The sequence below is a fragment of the Pipistrellus kuhlii genome, unplaced genomic scaffold, assembly GCF_014108245.1.
Source record: "Pipistrellus kuhlii isolate mPipKuh1 unplaced genomic scaffold, mPipKuh1.p scaffold_m20_p_11, whole genome shotgun sequence".
NCBI lineage: Eukaryota > Metazoa > Chordata > Mammalia > Chiroptera > Vespertilionidae > Pipistrellus > Pipistrellus kuhlii.
The window spans coordinates 45723233-45741335 of record NW_023425416.1 but is presented as its reverse complement, the minus strand read 5'-3'; the positions used below and the strand labels follow the sequence as shown (position 1 = coordinate 45741335).

At 45.8% G+C, this 18103-nt stretch overlaps 1 protein-coding gene across 1 annotated transcript in view; it reads right to left on the bottom strand.

Moving 5' to 3' along the window:
- Positions 1 to 8065, bottom strand: part of LOC118715513 (myosin VIIA and Rab interacting protein) — a 137875-nt gene extending 129810 nt beyond the window's left edge. Inside the window, exon 1 of the mRNA XM_036431940.2 lies at positions 7746 to 8065. The gene's annotated coding sequence lies outside the window, so the exon portion shown is untranslated. The remainder of the gene's footprint in view (positions 1 to 7745) is intronic.
- Between the last annotated feature and the right edge of the window lie 10038 nt (positions 8066 to 18103).

Here is an 18103-nt window from a genome sequence, read left to right as displayed (position 1 = left end):
GAGAGATTTGGTCCACTGATTCTGAAAGAAATGGAGTCACAAGAAATTCACCAGAAAATTCAGGAATTGGATTGTTATGATGATGTTCCAGAAGATGATGACATGATTGTCATTGAATAAATGAATAAATTCTTGATACTGTAGGATTCACAGTTTGTCTGGTTTGTGTTGATAACTACCATACTACCGTACCGTATACAGGTAATAAATTTCCTTTATTTTCATTTAACAATAAATGTGTACTGTATTCTTGTTCATGGAAAAATAAGACACATTCCCTGAAAATAAGACCTAGCGCATCTTTGGGAGCAAAATTAAAATAAGACACTGACTTATTTTCAGGGAAACAGGGTGTGCAGACCTGTGCATAGGAACCCTGTAACTCACTATGCAATTTAGGGTAAATCTAGAATTATTCCAAAATAAAAAAATTATATTTTTAAAAATGTAATTAACAGCTCTGGCTAATTATGTTCAGTGATAAGAGCATCCGCCCAAGGACTGGTTTGTGGGTCAAACCCCTCAACAACCATTGCCTGAGGGTGGAAATGGGTCCCACCTCTCAAAAAAAATTGGGTGTGGTTGGAATTGGGTCCCGACGCTCAACAACCATTAGGTGGGGTTGTCTGTGGGTCCCACCCCTAAACAACCATTGGGTGAGTTTAGAAGTGGGACTGCCCCCTCAACAACCATTGGGTGAGGTTCAAAATGGGTCACACCACTCCACAATCATTGGGTGAGGTTGGAAGTTGGACCCGCCCCTCAACAATCATTGGTTGTGCTTGGATGTGGGTCCAACCATTGGCTATGGGCAGAAGTGGGTCCCACCTTCGAACCCAATTGGTTGAGGTTGGGAGTGGATCCCGCCCCTCAACTCCCATTGGGTGAGACTGGCAGTGGGTCCCACCCCTGAACAACCATTGGTTGATGTTGGAAGTGGGACCCACACTTCCACCACCATTGGGTGAGGTCCAAAGGAAATCCCACCCATCAACAACCATTGGGTGAGGTTGGAAGTGGGTCCTGCCCCTCAACTACCATTGGGTAAAATTGGCAATGGTCAGTGCATCACTCAGAGCCAGGCTCATTGCTGGTGAGAATAGTGGCAGTGGCTGGAGTCTCTCCCACCTCCATGGCAGTCTGACATCCCCTGAGGGCCCAGACTGTGAGGGTGCAGGCTGGGCTGAGCGACTGTCCTCCCCGTCTCCCCTCCCCCAAGTGCACGAATTTCATGCACCAGACCACTAGTACTTATATGTAATTGCATATATCATGCAAGATTCAAAATGAAAAGGTCCAAAACCTCTGAACTTTCTAAATGAACTTTAGGATATTTATATGTATACAAACATACATATACACTTTTTACTTCAACACCTTTATTCTTCCTTCTCCCGTGTTACTGTTTCTTTAATGTAAAGATACTATATGTATACATTGCTCTGGCAGTTTGAATATAGCCATCCTAGGCACCAAATGGTCAAATTGTAACTTTACATAAACTATGACCCTGCGATTCCACTTCCGGGCATATGTCCTCAAAAATTTCTTTTGCAAGTGTGTACATGTAGTTAGTTCAAAGATGTTTGCTGCACACATCAACATAATAGCTTTCAAAAAATAGAGAAGTCATCCAGTGTCCATCGGGGAGGAACAGATTAATAAAATATGGTAGTTTCACATGATGGAATGATATTTAACAGTTAACTTCTGAACATAATCTGTTTAAAACAATCTGAAGTCTCTCAAAAGCGCCAAGTGATGATGTACAGAAAGTGAAAGAAACAGCCCTTCTGGAGAAGATTGTATTGGAAAACTCTGCACTGAAGTCCGCAGTAAACACGAGGCTCTGTTCTGCCTCACTGGGGGGAAAAGGGAGGTGAAAAACAAGATTCTGGGTTGTTTCCTCGGCCCGAGAAACTGGCAATGCTGATGAGTGATTACACTTACTGCTGGCAAGGCACGGGGAGCTGGCACATCCACACGCTACCCACAGCAAAGTGAACGTATACACTCTCCTGGAAGATTATTCCGCAATATGAATCAAAGATTTTTTTTTTAAGTAAACAAATTTTGACAAAGTAATTCATCCTAAGAAAATAAAGATGAGTACAAAGATGGAGATACAATAAAAAGTAACTGTTGTAAAAGAATGATTTTGTTGTCCAGCTGGTGTGGCTCAGTGGTTGAGTGCTCACCTTTGAACCAGGAGATAGTTCACAGTTCTATTCCCAGTCAGGGCACCTGTGCGGGCTCCATCCCCAATGTGGGGCATGCAGAAGGCAGCCAATCAATGATTCTCTCTCATCATTGATGTTTCTATCTCTCTCTCTCCCTCTCCATTCCTTTCTGAAATCAATAAAAAAATTTTTTTTTAAACAATGGTTTTGTTGACTAAATTATGGTGCATAAACTAAATGCATTAGGAAGATAAAAATAATGGCAAACAATAATTATTGGCATTAATGTTGCTCATATGTTGTTGTTTTTTAATAAAAATGATCTTTTAAAAATATATATTTTATTGATTTTTTACAGAGAGGAAAGGAGAGGGACAGAGAGCTAGAAACATCGATGAGAGAGAAACATTGACCAGCTGCCTCCTACACACCCTCTTCTGGGGATGTGCCCACAACCAATATACATGCCTTTGACCAGAATCAAACCTGGGACCTTTCAGTCCACAGACTGATGCTCTATCCATTGAGCCAAACCGGTTTCGGCTAATAAAAATGATCTTAATTGTGCTTTTAAAAATTGTATTCATGTGGTCCTTATTACTCAAGGATATCTGGTACCAGAGAAGAGTCACTTAAAGTGAGTCCATGTAAAATGGAGACCAAATTTCACAGTAAAGAATGCAAAGTGAAAATGTTTGATTAGCGCTATATTTGAAGGAAAAGAAAATAATTTTACTTGATATATTATCAAACGTTGGTAACAGTATTTTTCATGGGAAGGGTATTTTAGGCTAGATCCTAAAATTCATGTCAAAGCCTAAATGGTCAAGAATAGCCAAGACAACTTGGAAGAGAAAGGCTAAAAAGGGAAGATTGATGACAAAGCTTTAATAATTAAATGAAAATGGTATTAGCTCAGGAATCACAGAAGAGAACAGAGTGAAGAAACAGATCCAGAAATATAACAGAAATTATATATGACATAAATAGCAACAACAAAATAAGAAAGAGTTAACTATTCAGTAAATAATAATGGGATAGTTTTCAATATGAAAAACAATTAGATCCCTGCCTGCCTCACACTATATAGAAATATAAATTTCAGCTGAGTTTAATGATCTAAAAGTCTTACCTAGTATGAAATAGCAATGCATAGAAAACCAAACTTGAAAACCAGATCTTTCTCTCTCTCCCTCCCCCCCCCCCCCTCTCTCTCTCTCTCTCTCTCTCTCTCTCTCTCTCTCTCTCTCTTTAAAAGAACTCTAAGAGGAATGGAAAGTAGTTGGTAAAAGAGCAGTGAAATACATTTCTGATTAACAACTTAACCAAAATTAGACCATCTAGTTCATGCCAGGCACACTCCAGGATGAGAGGACCCAAGGAACTCCAGCAGAGAGCTGGTGGGAGAGGTAAGAGGCACACGACTCAGAAGGCAATGTGCAAAACCTAGCAGGGTTGAAATAACAGACAGATGTTGATGCAAGAGTATCCTCCTAGCCAGATACTCAGCTTCTGGAGGTACACACCCCTAGACACCCTCACATGTGTTTATACAAGATCTTATCAAGGATAACCCCTGCCCCCGCAATCCTGTTTATAATAGCAAAAGGTAAAAGCATCGTTTTGTCCATCAGTGGGGACTATTTAAGGGATATCAAAGAAATATTACACCTACAATTGTCAACACATGTAATCAACACATGTCAGAAACTTAGTGGGGAAAGAAGTAAATCACAAAAATAAATGACAGGCCTCTATGGACCTGAAACTTGAAACATGAAAGAAAACTACACGTGATGGGCGTACACACAGTCCAGTGTTACAGGTTATGTGGACTCAACCCCAAATTCTCAAGCTTCAGTGTCTGAATTTCCCTCTTGCTCAGCAGAGAATTTTCTCTGTAGCGCAGCCTCGGTTGCTACTAAATATAAAGTACTATGCTAAGTGCCAGGGAGGACTAAAGAAATATGCAAGACTTGTTTTCATCCTACAATTTAGCTAGGAAGAATTGCCTCGATTCTGAGAGAACAGCCTCAATCCTCACTCTAGGTCCCAGAGAGCAATGGTCAGCAAACCGCGGCTCTCAAGCCACAGGCAGCTCTTTGGCCCCTTGAGAGTGGCTCTTCCACAAAATACAACGGCCTGGGGGAGTCTATTTTGAAGAAGTGGCATTAGGAGAAGCTTAAGTTTAAAAAATTTGGCTCTCCAAAGAAATTTCAATCGTTGTACTGTTGACTAATGAGTTTGCCAACCACTGCCATAGAGTATACACTTAGAAAGAATGCTTTATTTTCTTTCTTTTTTAAAATATATTTTTATTTCTTTCAGAGAGGAAGGCGGGGGAAGGGAGGGAGGGAGGAAGAGAGAGAGAGAGAGAGAGAGAGAGAGAGAGAGAGAGAGAGAGAGAGAGAGACATCAATGATGAGAAAGAAACATTAATAATTGGCTGCCTTCTGCATACCTTCGGCTGCCTTCTCAATCCCCAGCCCACAACCCAGGCATGTGTCCTGACTGGGAATCAAACCATGACCTCCTGGTTTATAGGTTGATGCTCAAGAGCTTTATTTTCAAGGCCAGATACTTCATCTATAAAGTGGGAAAGCCACCTTCCTCCCACTGTGAAGACTGGATTAATATTTATACAGTGTCTAGCATAATGGCAAACACCCAACACTAACCAAACAGAGGCATGGCGACCATGACATGAATACAATCATCCACACAGCCCCTGAGCCGCAGGCACAGTAAGATGGAAAATGATGCCCAGGAGACGGGCGCTGGCCGGTCCTCTCGGGCTTCCCCAGCTGGGGACAGCATCCTCACCACCCCCGCTGAGGGTTTCCCTGGCAACCTGGCCCCCATGCTGAGGAAGGCACGGGCTTTTCTTCCAGCAGCAGTTTGGCTACCACCCAGGCCTATTTATTCTGCAAGTTCACCGTGGCCAGTGCTCTGAGAGGAGAGCAAGCAGCTCCAGGAAAGACAGCTCCTTCCCTCATGCCTTTGGGGGCCTCTGGGGTGAAGGGACCCTCACTACACCTCCATCGACTTCTCAGCTGGCCCTCTGGAAAGTTCCAAGGACATATGGTAGCTCAGGATCACTCAAGAGAAGGCAATAAATAGTGTCTGAGCTCCACCTGCCCCCACCCAGGCCACCCTCCTAAAACGCTGAGGTAGCGTGCCAGCCATGAGCGCAGCAGGCACCGGGGGGAGGGGGGAGGAGGGGGCCGGGGGCCTGCCTGCCAGACACTGGGGGAAACTACCACGTTTGGAAGTCACTTTTGGAGATTCCTTCCAGAAGGCCTGGGAGGGCATTGCGGTTCCTCCTGCCAAGGTGGCGCCACCTTGTGGCAATAGCACAGGCAGCTCCCAAATCACAGCCTGGAAATCCTGTGCTTTTCACCGATTCCCAACTCTGGAGAACACAGATTAATTCCGTTTTTATGTTTCCAGTGAGAACTCATTCACGTGTTTTACCCATTCATGTTTTATTACCACACTCTTTCAGAAATTCATTTTCCACTCCATGAATAAACCAGCCTCTCTTCATCCATGTGGGCACTGTGATAGCAGGGACCCCGCTGGCTGCCCCATCCAAGAACCAAGGACCACGGTGTTTCCAGGACACTCGGTTCAGAGTCTGAAACCTTGAGTTTGCACACATTTAAGAAGGAGGTAGAAAATCATCCAGCAGTTTCATTTTTTTGCTTTGAAATGGTGATCAAATAAAAATGACAGTCATAAAAATAAAACCTGCCTGGCAAAATTAAGCAGGGTGGTGGTTACCCTTGGGTGGCAGTGCCTGTAGGGGTCATGGGAAGACTGGGAACATTCTAGCTCCTACTCTGGTCGCTGGTCCCACAGGTGCGCTCAGTTTGAGACAATCCACTGACCTGATGTTAAAACAAACTCACCCAGGTCTGGCCAGCCTTCTGTCCTTAGCTGGCCTTTGGGACCTAAGGCTGAGTAAGCAAGACAATAACCAGGAGGCTACGCGGGGAGGGGGGGAGATGCCCATTCTCAATGGGGTTTTTCAGTCTGTGGATCAACTGGACGGAAGGCCACGGCCACAGACGAGCGCTCCTGTGTGCCTCTGGGCAGGAAGAAGGGAGACCGGGCTCAGGCTGTGAGTTTAAATTGCATTGGCCAGGACAGGAGTAACAGGAAGATGGAAAGTCCTCTTTCCAAAGTCTTACCAAACCGAATTTCCCTGGGAAGAAGGACGTTCAGATCTGCAAAGCCGGTCCTACAGAGGCTGCTGTAAAAATTGCTTTAAATTTGCCTCCATTTCCATCCATAGTTCAGTTCCTCCCAGACCGTCTTCCTTCCACTTTTACATCATGTCCCCTGTCTCCCCCAACTGCCTTGGGGAGACTAAAAAGGCAGGAATCGTTCCATTTCACAGATTAAGAAGTTGAGGCTCAAAGATGTTTGTCAAACTTCACAAGACATAGTCATCTCATCACTGAGTTGGGGGCGAAAGGCAGACGGAGTTGGAGGGACGGGGTGATAACCTCAGAAGAGGAGGGGCAAACCTCTCCCCAAAGTTCGGAGCACCGGTCACAGCCCCCCAGGAGCTGCCCCAAAGGGTCCGGAGGAGAAGAGTCACACCTGACAACGTGTACACATCCTGAGACCGCACTCCACCGTCCCCTGGGAGAAGGCGGAACATCCAGACCAAGGGTGGGGAAGAGGGAGCAGAAATGAACCTAAACTCAAGGCATTTTCTAAAAGCTGATGGGAGCTTCCTTAGGAAGTCACTGGGCCCAAACTGGTGTGTGCAGTTCGAGTCCCTTGGATTCTGTGTCCCCAGGGCACAGGGCTCATTTGGCAGAAGGAGACGGAGCGGGCACCTAGCAAATTCTGCTAATCCTACCGAGCGGTTACCGCTAACGGAGAGGATGCTGCCAACGCCGCAGGTCCAGGGGTTCCCACCGCCTGATGGCTTCTACGCTCTCCTCCTGAAGGCCCCCCGCGGGGTGCCTGGGGATCAGCTCCCGACCTCTCCAAAGGAGGCGGAGCTGGGGGAAGGGAGTATGAGGAAGAGACTGGGAGGAAGCTGGGGTGACCACCGACCACCCACTACCACCATCACCACCTTCTTCCCTGCAACCGCGCGCCCCTCTCCAGGCAGCCCGGGGACCCGACCAGAGGCAATCGAGTCAGATTTCTACTCCGTGCACCAGCCGTGACCTTGACCGAGTCCCTGCAGATCCCATTTTTACTGAAATTAAGAGTCCGGAAGAGTCCAGTCAGCTGCATGGGGCTGATGAGGACGTTTCCCCGACGGGTTAAGGCGCCCCGCCGCGCCCGCAGCGGAGTGGGTGCGCGGCGAACCGCAGCCCGAGAGCTACGTGGCGGCGGGGATGGAACCGCCGCGGAAACGCAGAGGCGACTCCGGCCCCGGCAGCGGGGCGCGGCGAGGTCCCCCCACTCCGCAACGACGCCCTAGCAAGTTCAACCCCCCGCCACACACCCACCCCCGAAGTTGCCGCAACCTACGAGGGGCCGTGGCGCAAAGCCGCGGGAGAGGAGGGGAGGGGAGGGCGGGGAGGCGCCGGTACTCACGCAAGGTAGCCGGGCTGGAGCAGGTCCGTGCCCCGGGTCATCGGAGGCGGCCGGGCGCAGGCCACCGCGCCTCGGGGCTCCGGGGCACCTGCCGCGGCGCGCGGAGCGGGAGGCTGCGGGCTGCGGGGAGGCAGGGGCGCGGCGGGCCGGCGCGCAGACCCGATCTGCAGCGCCGCGGGGCTCGGCCGCCGGAGCCGCAGCCGCAGCGGGAACCCGGGAGCCGCCTGGAGGCGGGAGCGCGGGGCCGCGGCTGCGAGGGAGGCGCCCGCGCCGCAGGCATCCAGGGCCCGCTGGCCGCACCGCCGCGGACACCCGGGTGCTGGCCGGGCTGCGGGCCAATCGGAGGCGCCCGGGGCGGGAGCGCGTGCGGGGGGCGGGGCGGGGCGCGTGCGGGGCGCGGGGCGGGAGGGCGGGGCGCGCGGACGCGGCGCCGGGGCAGGGCAGCCGGCCCGCGGGGGCCGCACGCGCGGGAGGGCGGGGCGGGAGGGGCGGGGCCCGAGGGAGGAGGCGGGGCCGGGGCGGGGGCTGCGCGCTCCCGGGCTGGGACCCGCGACCCCTCCTGGGCGCTCCCTGGCGGCGCAGTGCGGTGTCGCGGCCTTGGCCCGGGATCCCGCAAGCGAGACCTGTCATTCCCAGCTTTGAAGTGAGGGTTTTCCTGTCCCTGCCCCTGAGCACCGGGGTCCGCCCGGCCTGGCCGCGGAGGGACCGGTCCCCGGGTCCCGGGCCGGCCTGGCTCTCCCAAGGGCCGGAGAGTGGGCGCCTTCGCCAGGCGCGGCGTGGCCCTTCTCCGGAGACAGGTCGCGCTCACTGCACAGTCCGTCCTGGGCAACCAGTCACCGAGCTGACCCTCCCCCGGGCTGGACTCCTTGCATTCTCTCCAGCCTACTGTGCTAGCCACGCACGGACCGGGTTCGCCCTGGGCTTGGAGAGCTGTCCCGGGCCACGGCGCGCCCAGTCCCCCCAAGTGCCTCCGCTGTCGCCCCGCCGGTGAGTGAGCCCGCATTGGCAGAAGGGCGCCCCGAGATTGCTGCGGATGAGGGATGCGCTCGGCCCCCTGGATGGAGGGCAGCTCCAGGGCCTTGGAAGAGCCGCAGGGAGCTGGAAGGTTCCGCTCCAGGCCAGGACTTCATGGCGCGTTTGCATCCATCAGGCACAAGGCCTGGAATCTTCCCAAGACAGACCGCCTCAGTGCCAACCTCTGGGCTCTGAAAACACATTGTCAGTTTTAACTGCAGGATGGGAGTCACTCCATCAGAATAAAACGTTTGTGGAGCTACTGTGTTGATTCCTGAAATCCTGGAATCCTCAACATGACGAGGGATTAAGACTGTTCTCTGTAAATTTGCGAGACAGAAATGGGTGGCTTGCCCGTTTGTTGATCTGTCTACAACAGAAACAAACAAACAAACAAACAAACTCTAAGAAGGGAACTTGGAAGGTAAAGAAGTTGATTTCTCTAAAGATCTGGTTTCCTCTCTTAAAGGGATTTTATTATCTACAAACTGGTTATAGTGGAAAAAGTTTGTATTTTGTTTCTATATTATTTAATTTTATTTATCTATGTTTGGTTCGCATTTGCGTGGTGCAAAATTTAAAACGTGTAAGTGAGAACACAGTTCCCATCCTTGTCTCCCAGCCTCTCAATTCCTCTCCCTGGAGGCAACCATTACTATATTATGTTCTGTGTCCTATCCTAGAGGAAGGAGAAAATGTATTTGTCTAGTGTCCTTATTTTTACCTTTTATTATACAAAACTAGAGGCCCCTTGCAGGAAGATTCCTGCAATAGGTCTTCCTGCTGCGGTCTCTGCTGCCCCACCGGCTTCTCTCTCTTCTCAGGACCCGCCTGCTTCCCTTCCTTCTCCACCGCCCCACTTGCTTGTTCTCAGCTTTGCTCCCTTCTGCAGCACTTGGCTTCTTTCTACTCTGTCTTCAGTCTTGCTCTGGCCTGGGTATGCAAACTAACCGCCATCTTGGTTGGGTTAATTTGCATATTTTCCCTGATTTGTTGGTGGGCGTGGCTTGTGGGTGTGGCAAAAGGACAGTCAATTTGCATGTTTCTCTTTTATTAGAGAGGATGCTAGGTCTAACTTCAGGCACATGTGGATCAGGGGTTCAAGTGAGGTCCCAAGTTTAACTAGAATCTCCATCTTCTGACTTCCACCTGCTTTCTCTCTTCTTCTCTCTCTCCTCCTCCTCCTCTGCCGTCCTCTATTCTAGGGACTTCATTGTTAAGCTGATTTACTTCAAATTATGACACCTCGCAGCTCCAGGTTTATCTGCTCTTCAGTGGTCAGGATCCAAGCTTGAGGCGAGTTTTCTCTTTCCCAGATTGCATATTAAACTGCCCAGAAAAACTCATTTGCCTTGCTTCAGTCATGCTCTACCCCTTGAGCTGTCTAGGACAGTAGTCAGCAAACTCATTAGTCAACAGAGCCAAATATCAACAGTACAACGATTGAAATTTCTTTTCAGAGCCAGGTTTTTTAAACTTAAACTTCTTCAAATGCCACTTCTTCAAAATAGACTCGCCCAGGCCGTGGTATTTTGTGGAAGAGCCACACTCAGGGGGCCAAAGAGCCACATGTGGCTCGTGAGCTGCAGTTTGCCGACCACGGGACTAGGACTTGGGTATTCTGATTGTGGGTGAACAAGGACCGTGAGGTGAACTCGGCAATGGGAATAAATCTGCACAAATGCTTGCGGGTAGTTCACGAATGCTTCCCTACAGGTGCCCCCTGCTGGTCTACCGTAAGCCACGGTAAACACTTGTACTCATTGCAGACATTGTGAAGACCTATGCTTCTGCGGCTGGATTCCAGGCCATCAGGGTAAACGTTTGAATGTAGAATGTGAAAGGATTCCTCTCCACGTGTGGCCCAACAATGTCTGCATCATGACAAGAATGAGGGCTGGGTTCAAAGGTTACTTGACATCATACAGGTGTTTGTAAAACTGACCTAATATAAAAGTTCCCCTCTTTACAAGGTCCTAACATTTTGCCTAAGTTATAAACATTTTAAAAGAAGGACAAATACAGAATAGGTCAGTGATTTGGGCAAGGTCAGAAATAACACAGAGAGAAAGTACAGATGGAAATCCAGACTACATTAAAAATGGTAAAGAGCCCCACTTCCCATTTGTAGTCCTTTAGGCTGGGAACAAATACAACTTCAATTCTTCACCAGAGCTATTAGTGATTCTTTAAAAACCATTCCCCACGACACATGTGGCATTGGAAGATGACTTGGGTCACAATGAGCCAGCAAGAAAATGACCTGAAATGCTATTTCCTTGATTACTCGATCCTGAGCTGGCACCCAGCAAACTCTTACTGAATTCCAGCAATTTCCATCCTTGCTTTTGACTCCAGGCAGTGCTCATTTTCTATTTGTTGCATGATCTTGACCATCATAAGAGTGCTAATGGATTCTTCCTTTATCAAGAAGAGCTCGTTGACTTTTGTACACCAAGGAAATGTGTATTCTTTTAAAATGTGAATCAGACAGTCCATTTCTTATCCAGAAGATTGATGAGTTTATACTAGCAGGAAAAGGACATGTCTCAGGAGAATTCTGGGTAGAATTAAAAGAACATTAATCACTAGACCGGAGTGCTGGTGTAACCTTACTACTTCCTGTGTGTGTGACCTTGGGCAAGTTCCTTAACTTCATTGAATCCTAGGTCCTCGAAATAAAATATATGGTGCCGTCCTCTCTACTGTCCTGCAAGATTGTTATTAATTGATACAATGGGATAGCTTTGCACAGAATAAGATTTAATGTTAGCTATTTAAATTTTATCATTTTAACCTGGAAAAAAATGAGTTTACAAAGAAAGTTTCTATACCATTTTGTGGCATTCTCTGGCATAGAAGTGATGAAACCACCTACTACTTCCCTCTCATCCAAAATCGATTTTCTTTTTATAAAATGTATCTCTATCTCTTCCATGGCACTTAGCACTTGCTATGTAATATTAGTTATTCAGATATATCTCCAGTATCCCCAACTAGACTGGAAGTGCCTTGATGTTGGCACCATCTCAGTAAACATTTTAAAAGAAATATAAGTAAATACAGAATAGTTCAGTGATTTGGGGAAGGTCACAGCTTTGATTCCCATGGGAGCCTAGAACATTATCTTTATAAATTGTACAAAGAATGATTATTTGTTGAAGGAAAAAGTAAGTAGATGAAAGGAAAAATTTATAAACAGGATCTCATCAAAATTTTTAATTGTTCTATAAAAAAACTATTAGGAAGATGAAAAAACAAGTGATACACTGGGGGAAATATTATCAAATAACATATCCAACAAAAGATTTATGTTTAGAAAAAACTCTCAACATCCAATAGTGAAAACCAAATAATCCAATCAGAAAATGGGCCAAAGACATGAAGAGATATTTCACCGAAAAGTGCATACAGCTGGCAAATGAACACATGGAAAGATGCTCACCATCATTAGCCATTAAGAAAATGCAAATCAGAAATATAATGAGATGTCACTCTATACCTATCAGAATGGTTAGGGTAAAAATTGCTGGTGAGGAGACAGAAATGATGTCACTTATTCATTACTGGTGGGGATAAAATAAAATAGTAAAATCACTCTGGAAAACAATTTGGCTCTTTCTTTTGAAACAAAAATCAGACCTGCTTATACAACCCAGCAATATCAGCCTGGGCATTTATTCTAGAGAAATGAAAACTTATATTCACTTAAAAACTTGTACAAATAAAGCCACACACAGCTAGTCCTCAGCCCACAATGAGACAGTAGACAGAGGACCACAAGGCACATCCACTCTGCTTGCCGGAAGGATACAGGATGGATCTCATTGGACTAAGCATACTCATCCTTTTGGACAACTCAAGGTGGGTGGGAGGCTTAAACATGGAAATGCTGGCTTTTCCTGCACTTTGGCAGTGATTAATTTAAAAAGCAAAACAAAGTGAGCAAAACCAAGATCTCGGCCCTCATGCAGATTTCATTCTAGTGTGACCAGATGTGTATCTCAAGTTGGCAAAACAGACCACCATACTGGCCCAAATAGAAGCAGCAATGCAGAGAAAATAACATTATTTCTGGTAAATACTCTACTTTTCTCCAAGGTATCCTTTAGGAGAATAACTACTTTATCATACAGGTTCCCTTTTCAATATTGGTTTTTACAAAGCTTTGCTGCTTTCTCTAGTGAAGTTGATTCTACCTTGGAAGGACAATGTAGAATAATAGAATCTTGTCACTCATTGGTGAGGGTATCCAATAAAGGATCCTGATGCTTGTGAGAAACACTGATAATAACAATGTTATTTTACAGAGTATATGTGATTACTGACGTACGAGTGTTGATTTATGACTTTTACAATTTTTTCCCAATAAAAAAAAATATATATTTTTTTTACCCCTACCAGTAAAGCCCAGATTTTGTTAATAACCTCTACAGCCAAATCAGATACGCTGCTTCTCTACACCCGGAACTGGTGGAGATGTGTGGCAGCTGACAGCCTGTCTCCATCCTGAGGATTAACAAAATTAGCAGCGATACTGGGAAATTTAGCCAGAGGCCTGTGTGTGAGAGAGCATCTCCTTCCTAACAACCCTCAAACCCAGAGGGAAGGTTTCATTGTCATCATCTGATTCACTGAGGCTTAGGGAGAAGGTTGCTATTGAAATGGCGAAGTCAGGCCTCACCAAAGACCAGGAGACACGTGAACCTGCCCTTCTCCCTGGGCGCCTGATCCTCCCTGCCCCGCTCTGCATTTTTTTTCTTCCATAGCACTAGTCAGTCTTTAACACACTCTTTGCTTTCTTATTCTGCTTAGTACTTATTGCGTATCTTCCCCCACTAACGTGAAATCTGCGTGAGGGCAGAGATCTTTGTTTTGTTCACTGGTATTTCCAAGAGCCTTGGACAGAGAGCCTAGCACAAAGGAAGTGCTGGACAAATATTGAAGGAAGATGCCAGAGAAAATGCTCATCCGCCAACATCGACAATTCACAGATGTTCAGAAGCCTCACACATGCTGAATATTCACATGGATGTTTGTTCAATCGGGGGGCCTGAATTTTCATATATTTTAAAGTTCCTTTGAGAGCTGAAGAATCTCTATGCTGGTTGCATTGATATTGACAGTTCACTGAGGATATTTCTCCTCCCAGCAATCCGTGACCACCATTACCATTAAGACTGAGCCAAGCCCTAGCTGGTTTGGCTCAATGGATAAAGTGTCAGCCTGCGGATGAGGGGTCCCAGGTTCGACTCCAGCCAAGGGCACATGCCCGGGTTGCAGGCTGGATCCCCAGTAGGGTGCATGCAGGAGGCAGCCAATCAATGATTCTCTCTCATCATTGATGTTTCTATCTTCCTCTCTCCCTCTCCCTTTCTTTCTAAAATCAATAATATATATATATTTTTTTTAATTATTATTTTTTTAAATAAAAGAGCCAAGAGGCTCATGGCTCCAGGAGACAGAAAAGTGGATCCCATTGGAAGATAGAAATCTAACGGTGGGCAAGAAAGGAAATATAACGTGGAGGAAACTTCTGCTCTGTAGGAAGGAAAAAAAAAGATGCACTCTCTCTCCCAGGAGAGCAAGAGAATCGGTGCAAGTAGCTGATAAAGCACTACATTCATACTCCCAAAGATCCAGGACTGGATCATTCTCGGTCCCTTGGGGAGGATGGTAAGAAGAGGGAAACAATATAGCATTTGTGGTAGACCCTGAGTACAGAGGGGGCTAGAGAGCTGAACCCCTGAGAGACCCCAATGTTAGTTCACTAAAAGCCACAACCAAAACATTTCCAATAAAATTTGATGAGACTGTCATTCAGTCATGCACACAGAGAAAACATGAAACTGTAGACGACTATGGCCATACAGTCCACTCCCTCAAGGACACATCACTTATTCCCCCCCTCATCTGGTAACTGGAAGGCCTGTGCCTTTAGGGGTCTCACCTCTGACGTTCTGCCCTGCTACCGGCAGAGATGGCAAACTACTGCAAGGGACTCATGTACTCAATCCTGTCGTCAACAGGTGAAGGCTGCCTTCCCACATCTTCAACAGCCTCAGCCTCCTCCTGGTCTTAAACCAGGAGATTCCATCTACTGGACGAGACAGCTGCTCTTGAACGGCCTTGGAAAGGAGATTACCAGGTACTGTTAACAACAAATACATTGTGGGGTATTCAGCAGCACCTTGGCCTCTACCGTTGTGACAAATGAAACTACCCTCCAGAAACTGCCAAATACCCCCTGGGCACCAAATGATGCCTGGCTGAGAACATCTGCCTGAAGGACAATCACTATCATGACTTCTAACTGCATAGATTAATTTAGCCTGTTATGTTCTTCATATAAGTGAGTTCATAGACTGTCCTCACAATCTGGTTTTATTCTCTGAACATTGTAGTTGTGAGATTTACTCACGTTTTGTGGGTAATTGTAGCCTGTTCATTATTATTGCTGTATTGTACTCCACTGCATAAATATACCACGATTTGTTTATTTATTTAACTATTGAAATGTATCTTGGTAACTGCCTGTTTTTGGCTAATATATATAGTCTAATTCATTTTTTTTGCTATCATACTTTATACCCCAAATTACATACATATCTTCTTTAAAAACAATTTTTAAGTTAAGGCATCTAAATTTTGGAAATTTTGTTAATCTGGAACAAATCACTTGTTAGGCATTGTAAGTAAAATATTTTTGTGGTAGTTTCATAAGAAACTCAAATGGAGACACTGATTCGGGGGATGAAGTTGGGAGAAGGGAGAGACGTTCAAGTTCAGAGCAGCCAATATTTATGGGATACCTGTGACAGCAAGACACAGCTCTGGAAATGTAAATATGAATAAGACAAGTTGTGTGTCTTTGAGAAGTCAGCTGGTTCATTTCTCCTATTGCTGACTGATTTATTTTTCTCAGGGGGTTGGTATGATCTAATGGTACATCCTGCTTGGAAGGTTGCCTCTGAGTAGAAGATATGGGCAGTCCAGGAGGAGGGGTGTGGATGGGCGGTGGAACTGTACCTTCTTTAGTAGGTTTGTCCAGAACGATAGAAATAGAGGTCCTAGCATTACAGCCCCATTCATCAGGGTTAGGAAACAGGGAAAGGTTTAGAGCAGAACCTTAGCTGAGAACAGGCAGGATGCAAGCTGCAGGGGAGAGTGTGCCCTGTCCCCCAGAGACCCTAGTGGCGGGATGAAGAGATGAAGGGATGGGGCATGGGATACAGAGCCCAGGACATCCAGCTACCAGAGAGGACCCCAATGCTTAGTGGTGCTCCATGAATCACTTCATAACTAAGTCTGAAAAGTTCATTCGCATTCATACCGCACATCCTGCTGGACTAAGGGAATGTGAGCGTAGGGAAAGAATGACTCTGCAGGGCTTCTGTGTTTTTGTGTGTTTTTTTTTTTATTATTAAAAAAATAGACTAATTTAGTCTTTAACAGGCATCAATAAGTTGAGCAGCTGCCTTTAACAGGCATCAACCAAGTTGAGCATTAGCATTATTTTATAAAGCATCTTTGTCTCTTTGCTACTCAAACGTTTCATTAACCATCGACAACTTGAGTACAATGAAAACAAAGGCCAATTTTGTAACTGGTATCACCCTTCCTACTTATTCATCATTATCAAGCTTCTCATCATTATCAAGACTTTCACTCTCCTCAATGTATGTGTTCATTATTACCACACAATCTTTAACTCAGTACTAGTTGATTAAATTAACCAATTGTGTGTTATGAGTTTATTTTGGATTAATTTTCTATTAAGGTCACATTATAATTATCAAATGATAGATATAAAAAAATTTCAATTTTATTACGAAGGTTTCCAAATTTTATTTTAATTCCAGAGGCCCGGTACATGGACTCATGCACATTGAAGAAAATTAATTAGAAGGTGGCTGGTAGGGCAGGACTGGGTGAGACAGGCTGGACACACCTTAGAGCCAACCTGCCGTCCCTCCCCGGCTGGCCGCACCTGGGGCGGCACCAGGGCTCAAAGGGCATCTGTGGAGTGAGTGGAGTCCCTCCAGCAGGTGGGAGTCCCTCAGCCTGGCCTGCGGGGATCAGGCTGAAACCAGCAGTCCGACATCCCCCAAAGAATCCCAAAGTGTGAGAGAGCACTCTGCAAAGTTGCTGTTACTCAGCAGCTCCTGTGTTGAACATCTGCTCCCTGGTGGTCAGTGCATGTCATACATACCAGCTGGTTGGCAAGTCAGCCAGTCGCTTAGCCTTTTATATATATATAGATTGTGACAGTATTATAGATATCCCCCCCATCTAGATCCCTCCTTTCCCCCCCCCCTCCATCCAGACCCCACCCCATTCCAGGCCTTCACCATTATTTACAATAGCGATGATCTGGAAACAGCCACAAACTTTTTTAGTTTATTTTTATTGTTGACATTATTATAGATGTCCCTTGTTTCCCCCCATCTTCTCCCCTCCACCCCGCTTCTGCCCACCTCAGCCCTTCACCACACTTTGGTCTTAATGGACCTGTTAAAGTGCAGGCTGGGTCCTGCCATCCCCACAATCCACTCCCCAACTCCCTTACTACCAATTAGCCAATTAGAGAACAAGGAGACATTGAGTCACCGACTAACAACAGAGCCTTAACATTTAAAAGTCAGCCTTTGATGTTTATTTCTTGCTTAGTGGGGAAATCCCAGAAAGAATGCATTTTTCATCAATTTATCCATCACATGATAAAGTAACCCAGAACAAATGCACAAGACTTTCCATTCAACTGCTTGTGACTTCCCTTTAATCTGTCTCAAAACAACACTTTCACTGCAAAGGATTTGTGATGGGTTATCACATGATAATTGAAGTATTTTTCTCTTTAAAATTTTTGCTTACTCATTTGTGAGTCCCAATATTATAAATTATCATTTAAATACTATGCTTGTTATTTAAAGAAAACTGTGCATCTTTTTGTAAAGCAAAATCTGTATATATGTTCTTTAAAACATTACCTACACATGTATAAGAATATCTGTATGTGTGCTCACATATAACAGTACATATCTACCTATGTAGTATGTAGATGTGCATATATCTAGATAAATATACCTATACTTGCATACATATATACGTATGCACATACATACATAGCTCATATATATACATATGTACATATGGTACAAAGCAGTGGTGAAGACCAAGGATTCTGCAACCAGTCTGCTTGATTTAAATTTCAGGTCCATAAAATAACTAAGCCACATTACTTAATCCTTGAGTGCCTCAGATTCCTTATCCTAAAAGAATAAATAATATTTGTATCTGTCTCATAGGATTTTTATAAGGGCTTTATCAATGAATGTATACAG